This window comes from Theropithecus gelada, chromosome 14 (assembly GCF_003255815.1).
Source record: "Theropithecus gelada isolate Dixy chromosome 14, Tgel_1.0, whole genome shotgun sequence".
Lineage (NCBI taxonomy): Eukaryota > Metazoa > Chordata > Mammalia > Primates > Cercopithecidae > Theropithecus > Theropithecus gelada.
The window spans coordinates 61,056,187-61,066,712 of record NC_037682.1 but is presented as its reverse complement, the minus strand read 5'-3'; positions in this window follow the sequence as shown (position 1 = coordinate 61,066,712).

Genomic DNA, 10,526 nt, shown 5'->3' with positions numbered 1-10,526 from the left:
AGGTGTAGAGATGGGGCAATGAAAATTCCAGGGAAGAAGTTGGGCTTTGGCTGTGACTTAAAGAAAAATTGCTTAATATATATATTTTATATATAATATGTATTTATATATTACATATATTTTGTATATTATATGTATTTATATATTATATATTTTATTCTCTATATATACAGATATATTTATCTCTCTATATTTTTTATCTCTCTCTCATATATATATAAAATTTTCTATGGAGACAAAAACAAGGACAAAGTGAGGAAAAGAAATATATTGTCCAGCCAGGACAAAATCCCAGAATCTTGGTTCTCTGCATTAGTTTTTACAGGGATACAGTAAAATGTCCTCTGAACTCTGAACTCTGTATATGCACTTCTATGTTCTAAGAAATACCTGGTATCTTAGTTACTCTTGGTAAAACAGAAACTCATAAAGATAAAATAAGGCTGTATATCATGAAAATCAATTTCTCACACATATTTTGTGGATTTTTCTAAATGAGTTTTATACCTGGGACTTTTATTTGAGAAAACATCATTTCCAAGTCTACAAACATTTCTCAAAACATCTAGTCCCTTATTCTATGACTGTATGCTGACCTATTATTACAGCATGCATTTGTATATTCTCCAATTTGTGTTGGGTTCAGAAATAAAACTAGGTTCCAGCACCTTTGTTTGACCTTCTAAGACTAAGGTTTACATAGAATTATATCTGGCAGACATATTCTCAAACCTTGCTTCTTTTTACTGCACCTTAATCCAATAACCCTCACAAAGTCTTCATACACACCTCATTTCATGTCCCTTGTCAGATGATGGTAAACAGAAGATAAAATGTGCATTTTTAATTTTATATCTGCTTAATCTTCCAGTCTCATGCCCATCATTCCAGCACCAAAGCTGATTTCCTTTATCAGCTTCTTTGTCACGTTAACTTTGGAGACTCTTTTTAAAAGACTCTATTCCTCAGGCTCATGATTCACAATTCATTTCTTCAAAAATGTGATTATTAAAAACTTATTTACTGATTACCTTTAGTATACCTAATACTACCCAATAAAAGCAGGAAAAAAATCCTGTCCTTTTGCTATCACATTTAAGCTCCTGTACATAAGGTTCAGAAACAAGAGCTATAGGATATATTGCTACATCATCTTCCTCATCAGCTTTGCAGTCTTGTTGGTTTCATGTGTGAAATTTTGCAGGGTTACAGGTATATATGAATGTAAAAAAGCATGTGTAGTTTTGGGGAGGTCAAGAGTATGATTGTGCTTTCTCTCTCCATACTCTGTCCTCTATCTTTCCTTATAAGTTTGACATAAGCCTTTCTCCATCTCTCCTATTGTATTTTGCGGCTGAATTTTGATATGACTTACCTTGATCTCTAAATCTCTAAGAAGCATCATTTTGAACACCATTTGGCATCTGCATGAGTGAACAATTTAGCATGCTGAAGAGAAGGCATTTATGTTTTCATTAAAACTTTGATTCCTTTGGGATAGGAACTGCTGTATATATGACACAGTGGCACGACTTAATTAAAAGGCACTTCAAATTTGTTTTGCAGTCCCTTTTGCCCTACACATACTAGAGAAAAATATTCTTCATTGGTCCAAATAATCATTTTTTTACCAACAATAATTTGTATGATTTCTTCTTTTTAAACTAAATTTCAAAACCCCTGGTGAATACCTGATTTATTGGTTCAGATCCAATCCTACAGTCTTCATTACTTTATAAATCAATCCTCTTTCTCTCTCTCTCTCCTCAATCTCTGTCTTTCCATCTCTCTCCTCTCACTTGCTCTCTTTCTCTCTTCTCTCTCTGTACTTGCCTCTCACTTCCACTCTCACATATCTTGAAGCATAAATCTATAGTCTCTTCACGTAATCTATATAAAAAATGCAAGTTTACAATGCAAACCATCTCCTGATAAGTGTACTTCATGGAATAAAACTTTACTAATACATTGATCCCATTTCCTTCTGTATTCACTGTATTTGATAAAAACTTACAACGTTCGGTTGCCCTGGAATTATTCTTCAAACCCATCTCTTGCCACTCACTCCTCTCTTCCCTCCTCTCTGGGCATGTACTTTGTGCCATTTCTCAATTCTAAGCTCACTTTTATCCTAGGGATTTTGCCTTTTCTACTCATACAATCTGGAACATTGTTCTCTAATACCTTCCAATGTTTTGTTCCCTTACTTCATCTATCCCTCCTCAAATATCTGGGCCTCAAAGAATAATTTTCTGGCCATTGGATTTAAAAGGATCATTCTTCCAACTCTATTTTCTTAGCTTGCTTTACCTTGGTTCCTAAAATTTATACCTACTTGAAATTATATTGTATTCACTGGTTTTTCTCTCGTTTTGTAAGTATATTCATTCCTTGAAGGCAGAGACTATGACTGATTCTCATGGTTATATGCCAAGTCATTAGGACAGTGTTTATAATGTAGTGGTTGCATAATTAATATTTACTTACTGAATAAATAATAAAATAAATCCAAAAGGAGAAGCCTAAACTCACTGGAACACACTCTTACTAGGTGCTGTCCCCTCAGTGCCTTAATGGGTCTCTTATGTCATAGTACAATGTAAACAGATGCTTTGAAGACACTTTTTTTCATTCTCTTTCATGACTTCTCTTGCAGATCACTGTATCAATCCCTCACACCTTCAAATCATAGTGTCCTTAACAGATTTCTGTGAAAGACAAATCTTTTATGTATTCACATAACTCACTGGTGACAGTACAAGTACACTTTCCATGTTCCGTGTTGGTTCCTAAAGCTTGCCTAATAAGCTACAGCTGCATGTAAAAGAAAGAGGAAGCTTGTAAATGCATACATTTGGAAATAAGAAATGCTGAAAATAAGTCATCCAATGTTGACTTTAACTGATCAGAATGAAATGGCAAATAAAATACAAAGATGAAAGAGATAGTAAAAATAATTAATAAAATAATGTGGTAGAAAAGAAACATAAAATAAAAAGTCTCAAAAAGGTACAGCATTGATTTTCAAAAAATTTAAAATTTCAAAAGGCTTAGTAATATCAATTTTGAAAAAAATAAAGTGATTTCAAAATACAAATTATAACCTTGATGTTATCGTGAATAATTTTATTTAAACAAATTTGCTACTTGACATCAATTTTTAAATTCCTAGGAAAACACTTTTACCAACAAACTATAAGTATAAAATCTGCGCAGTGCCTATGCTTCTAAGACGCCACAGCAAATATCATACTTGAAAATATTTTAAAATATATTCCTCATGGATGAGAGATAAAATAGACATAGCAATTATTACCACTTTTATTTCTAGTTGTATTGGTGGTCTTACTCCTTTTAAAAAGCACAACAATAAATACATCATAAAATAAGAGATATGAAGCAACAAGGGCTGCAGTTGTCTCATGGCTCCACTGCAGACATGCACTTCCACGTCAGTCACACAGCCACTGAAAGGCCTCAGACCGATCTGGTTGTTGGCTTGTGGTGTACAGTTTTTTTGTTGCTTTTTGTTTTGTTTTGTTTTGTTTTGTTTTTGTCTTATGGTTATTTCCAGGAAGCAGCTAACAGTTAGTTCCTCTCAGAGTAAGAGCCTGAGAGAGCGAATAAAAACACATTCAATTTGCTTTTCTCTAATGACCAGTGATGATGAAAAGAAAATGTAGCACATATATACCATGGAATACTATGCAGCCATAAAAAAGAATGAGTTCATTTCCTTTGCAGGGACATGGATGAAGCTGGAAACCATCATTCTCAGGAAACTAACACAGGAACAGAAAACCAAACATCACATGTTCTCATTCATCAGTGGGAGTTGAACAATGAAAGCACATGGACACAGAGAAGGGAACATCATATACCGGGGTCTGTCTTGGGGTGGGCGACAAGGGGAGGGAGAACATTAAGACAAATACCTAATGCCTACAAGGCTTAAAACCTAGATGATGGGTTGATAGGTGCAGCAAACCACCACGACACATGTATACCTATGTAACAAACCTGCACGTTTTGCACATGTATCCCAGAACTTAAAGGAAAATTTTAAAAAAAAAGAAAAAAAGAAGACACTCAAAAGACATAGTCTTGTGAAAATCTAAATCAAGAGGTGGCATCTCATCACCTCTCCCTATTCACATTGCTAGAAAGAAATACCTAATTAAACCTACTCCCAAGGGGAAGGGATGACACAAGGACATCCATACCAGGAGGTAAGAATCAATGGGTGCCATTTTAGAGGCTGTTTATCAAAGGTCCAAAGTGGGAACAACTGTAATGTTGGTGGAACAGAGAAAGCAACTGTGGTGCATTCACATGACAGAATAACATACAGCAGTGAAAATAAGGAAGCCATTGCTACATATAATGAGCACATACAAAAATGTGTTTAAGTAAAGGCCAGATATAAATGTGACTATTCAGTAATGTTTCCATTTATATAAAATTAAAACTAGGTAAAACTATTTGATAGTGATGAAAATTTAAATAGTGGTTATTTACTTGGTGGGTAGAGACTGCCAATAAAATACACATAAATCAGTAGATGCACGGTGCAAGTTCTAGTTTGAGTCCAATGGCCTGAGAACAAGGAGAGTCAGTGGTTTCAGTTCCAGTCCAAGTCTGAGCTTAAAAGCAGAAGACTGATGGTACAGCTCAAAGACAGTTTGGCTAAAACATTCTTTAATATTCAACATCATACTCTGTTCAAGCCTGCAATGGATTGGATGAGTCCCAACCACAGCAGGTAAGGCAATCAGCTTTACTCAGTCTACAATTCAAATGTTAATATCATCCAAAACATCCTTACAGACACATCCAGTTATTAATATCTGAAATTGCTATAGCCCAGTCAAGTTGACACATAAAATTAAACATTACGATAGATTCTGTTTCTAAATTTTGATTGTGGTATCATAGATTTTATCACCCTGTGGAAATTTATTGAACTGAATATTTGTGTTTTGAATTTTTCTGATTTTACTATGCTTTTACATGAAGTTAGGCCTTATAAGACTATATCTTCTCTTTCCTGTCCCTATTTTATGTCTAGATAAATTTTGACTAAAGTGTGAAACAAACTTGGCCGCTCGCAGGATACTGACAATCATATAAGAAAGCAGGCACAGGTAAAATTAACTTTTCAAATGAGAAGTCTCATTGTTACTTCCTGTCTTATTAATTCAACCTAGCACCATTTTGGGAATAACCGAGCATTCTGTACATCCTAATGTGAGACAATACAAAGTTGAGAGTACTGCATATGAATTGGTCTTAACAAAATTTGCTTGATTCACATATAATAAAATAATATATAGTAGAATAGAATAAAGTAAAATAGACTACAGAACAGAATAGAAAACATGATGTGGTTCCTTCCACAATTTCTCCCAGACACACAGAGATACGCACATAGAGGGACACATACAGCAGAGATTAATGGTTATATTGCAAAAATTTATATTTTTGGATAAGTATACTTAGTATTATGGTGCATTGTTTTGACATCTGTAATTTATCTTAAAATATTCTAATAAGAAGTTGTGTTTTTGCATATATGTGAAACATCTAAGAAAATATTTACAATTTTTGACTGGCTATGTGTGTGTTCTCTGTTCTATGTATGACAAATTTTTATGAATAGTTTTTAAATGACAAACACTGTTAAATATATTTACTTTGTAAAACATACAGAGCAAATTGAAAAATGTAAAAAAAGGTGTTACACCAGTACACTAATTACGAAACAATAGAATTCAAAGAATTCTTAGAGAAGGACACATGAGAGTCAAGAATGTTACCCACCTTGAAATATAACTTTGAAGCAACTGTAACAACAGGTAATCGAAATAAAAATGTAATTGATATATCAACATTTATAGAAATAGATTTTAACTCAACACTTTTAGAAATAAACTAAGTACACAAAAGTAAGTAAAATAAAGAGAATGTACATTTGAGAACTAATTGGAAAATGCACGTTGCTTTTCAACACATCCAGAATATTGTTAAATAACCATTTCCTAAAGCCACACAAAAAGAGACAGATACACATACCAAATTATAAATATAAGTAACATTTAAAATCAGCAATAAAATCCAACCCTGCTAACTTATTTATCTGTAAGTTAAATGCACGATTGAAAATAATCGATGACTTAAAATTAGCAATGAAAAAAGAAATTAGAATACATTCTTGTAAGGATCTTTCATCTCCTTGGTTTTATATACTCCTAGGTATTTTTTAAGCTATTGTAAATGGAATTGACTTTGTGATTTAGTTCTCAGCTTGAACGTTATTGGTGTTTAGGAATCTTTATTACCTTTTATTAAAAAATAGCTTTTATTTTAGATACAGAGTGCACATTGTTACCTGGGTGTATGGGACCCGGGTAGTAAGCATAGTACTCAATAGGCAGTTTTTCAACTGACAACCCCCTCGTTCCCTCCCCCCTCTATTAGTCCTCTGTGTCTATTGTTCTCATGTTCATGAGCATGTCTGCTCAGTGTTCAGCTCTCACATGTGAGAACATGCAGTATTTGTTTTTCTGTTCCTACACTAATTTGCTTAAGATAATGGCCTTCAGCTCCATCCATTTTGATTTCATTCATATGATTTCATTCTTTTCATGACTGCTTAGTATTCCATACTTTATATGTAACACATTTTCTTTATCCACTCCACCATTGATGGGCTCCTAGGTTGTTTCTTTGTCTTTGCTATTGTGAACAGCACAGTGATGAATATATGAGTGTTTGTGTATTTTTGGTATAATGAGCTATATTCTTTTGGGTATATATCCAGTAGTAGGACCACCAGGTTAAATGGTAGCTCTGTTTGAAGAAAACTGTCTCTCTTTGCAGATGATATGATTCTATACATAGAAAAACCTAAAGACTCTGCCAAAAGGGTAGTAGAACTGAGAAGCCATTTTATCAGGGTTCCAGGATATAAAATCAATGTACAAAAATGAGTAGCATTTCTATGTAAAAATAATGTTCAGGCTGAGAATCAAATCAAGAACACAATCCCGATTACAATAGCCACAAACAAAATGAAATACCTAGGAATACAGTTAATCAAGGAGGTGAAGGATATCTACAATAGGAATTACAAAAAAGCATGAAAGAAAATCAGAAGCAAAACAAATGAATGAAAAAGCATCCTATGCTCCCATGCTAGACTGGAAAAATGGATTGGAAAAAATCAATATCATCAAAATGACCTATTGCCCAAAGCAATTTATGGATTCAACATTATTCCTATCAAAATACAAATAGCATTTCTCATAGAATTAGAAAAGAGAACTATTCTAAAATTCATATGGAATCAAAAATGAACCCAAATAGATAAACCAATCTTAAGCAATGAGAACAAAACTGGAGACGTCACACTACTTGACTTCAAACTATACTATGAGGCTACAGTAATCAAAACAGCATGACACTTCTATAAAAACAGACACATAGGCCAATGGAACAAACTAGAAAACTCAGAAATAAAGCTGCCTTGTACAACCATGTGATTTTTGACAAGGTCAACAAAATGAGGAGTGGGGAAAGAACTCCTTATTCAATTAATGGTGCTCAGATACCTGGTTTCCATTTCTTTTCAAAAGCAGAGAATAAAACTAGATCTTTACCTTTCACTGTATATAAAAATTAACTCAAGATGAATTAAAGATTCATGGTAAGACCTCAAACCATAAAAATCCTAGACAAAAAGCTAGAAAATACTCTTCTCAACATTGGCCTTGGCAAAGAATTTTTGGGTAAATCCCAAAAAGCTATTGCAACAAAAACAAAAATTGACAAGTGGGATCTAATTAAAATAAAAAATTTCTGCACAGCAAAAGAATCTGTCAACAGAGCAAACAGACAACCTACAGACAGGGAGAAAATATTTGAAAACTAAGCATCTGATGAATGTCTAGTATCCAGAATCCACAGGAAATTTAAACAAATCAATAAGCAACAAATAACCCCATTAAAAAACACGCAAAGGACAGAAACAGATACTTCTCAAAGGAAGGCATAAAAGAGACCAAAAAACATATGAAAAATGCTCAGCATCACCAATCATCGCAAATCAAAACCACAATGAGACACCATCTCATACCAGTCAAAATGGCTATTATTTAAAAATCAAAAACCTGGAGAGGCTTCAGAGAAAAGGGAATGCTTATACACTGTTGGTGAGAATGTAAATTAGTTCAGGCACTGTGGAAAGATTTCCCAAGGAGCTCCTGGTTTTTGTACATTAATTTTCTATCCTGAAACCTTACTGATTTTATTTATCAAATCTAAGAGTATTTTGGAGGAGGCGTTAAAAGTTTCTCAACATAACATTGTATTAGCAAACAGAGAATTTGACTTCCTCTTTTCCAATTTTGATGCCTTTTATTTCTTTCTCTTGCCTGTTTGCTCTGACTAGTGCTTTCAGTAGTGTGTTGAAAGGGAGAATAAAAGTGGGCATCTTGTTTTGGTTCGTAGGGAGAATGTTTTCAGGGCTTACCCATTCAATATGATATCAGCTGGGTTTGTTATATATGGATCTTACTATTTTGAGGAAGGTTCCTGCAATGCCCATTTTGTTGAAAGTTTTATTTTGAAGGGGTGCTGAATTTTACATAATATTCTCTACATCTATTGAGATGATCATATATTTTTTGTTTTTAATTCTCCTTATGTGATGAATCACATTTATTGATTTATGTATCTTGAGCCATCCTTGCATCCCTGGAATAAAATCTAGAAAAAAGTCTTGCCTATCACTATTGAGAAAGTGCTGGTTCAATCAGTACATTCAAACTGATATATCCAATGATTCAATCCATGCTGGTAAATTAAATTGCCTTCTATCATTTCCTTTCTATGAACATATAAACACAAATACATACACATTTTTTCAAATTATTAAAATTACTTATCCAGACACAGGAAGACAAAGCAAACCCAGGAAAGATACAGAAACAACAAAAAAAGAATGTATCTTTTGTTTACCTGTTAGATTTCTCTGAATGTGATTGTAAAAGAATATGTATCTACCATTTCACTCTTATAATCCTTTTAAATTTCATCCAGAATATCTCACTTTCTCTCTACCCATATTCCTTGGTATTGCTTCTCTCCTCCCTAGTTCCTGCTACTCCCTCAGTCCTGAGCCCTACCTGAATTTTTCCAGCCCTACTTTGTCTACTGAGATGTCTTTAGAATACACTCAACTGTCTTGCCATAGCCTGAGAACTTTCTCCAAGAAAGAAACCATCAAGTACTTCTACAGCCTTCCAGCCTACATTCTACCAGTAAACACCTGCCCATTTGCAGTGCTGTGACCCTGAGGAGGATTTGTATGACAAGTAGAACCTCGCCTGAAGCCAGGAGAGGGAGATCCTCCATGTCATCACTCTCTGGAATATCCCATAAGAAAATGGTAGAATCTTATCCTAAACCCTTAATTTCCACACGGCACATTCTGCTCCTATCTGGTCACCCAGTAATTAACCTAAGGGCTGCTTTCTATGGGAGATAATTGAATCACAGCTAAATTTAAGTGTCTTTGCTTTATAGTCTGGATATGTTACTTGTGGTCTACTGCCTAATCCTATATCTTAACTGTATAAATGGCAGACAGGGTGTCAATAAAGAACTTATATTCAAGATGTTCTTCCTGCAATCATCTTCCTCTAAAATTTTTAAGGGATCATAAATTTCATTATGAATGAAACTGTTAATAGCCACACAATTTCCAAATCTCCTGAAGAAAAAAACATATGTCTCAACACTACTTTAGGAATAACATATTATTTCTTTTTTCTGAACATATATAAGTACTTAAAGACAATACACTGTGTCTTTGAATGTTCCTACAGCTCATAAACCCACACACGAAACATGGTGGAAGTATGTATACGTACAGGCACATATATTCATATATGTATAAATGTATCAGGTAAATATTATGTAAATAATTAAATAAGCAAATGAATGAAATATTTACAAATGTATATGACATGCTTATGCTGCATTATTTCCTTTTTCCTTTACTTTAATATCTAATTTTATGACTATGCTTGCATCTCTAGATGCATGAGGGAAATTATAGTAACTATTGAAGAAGATTATGATGGATATGATTTGAGTACATTCATGTATAGTATACCTATTAATATCCATATATCTGTACTGCATTTATGGTAGGTTAATATTATTACTAGAGTAAGCTATTATTATTATTTCAAGAATTCTAGAAGCCACTTATTCTGTTTATTATCTTTTTAAAGTAAGGATTTTATTCTGTATTCTGTTATTTCCTAAACATGCTAAAGAAAACTGTAAGGCAATCTATTTGGCTTAAAGTACTACTTCCTATTAAACATATAGTTTGAGTAAATTACTCAACTTTTCCAAACATTAGTATATTAATCACAAGAGTGGAAAAACTAATATATGCTTTATAAAACTGCCTTGAGGATCCAGCAGTAGAAATAAAAGAACTTGGAAAAGAAGAG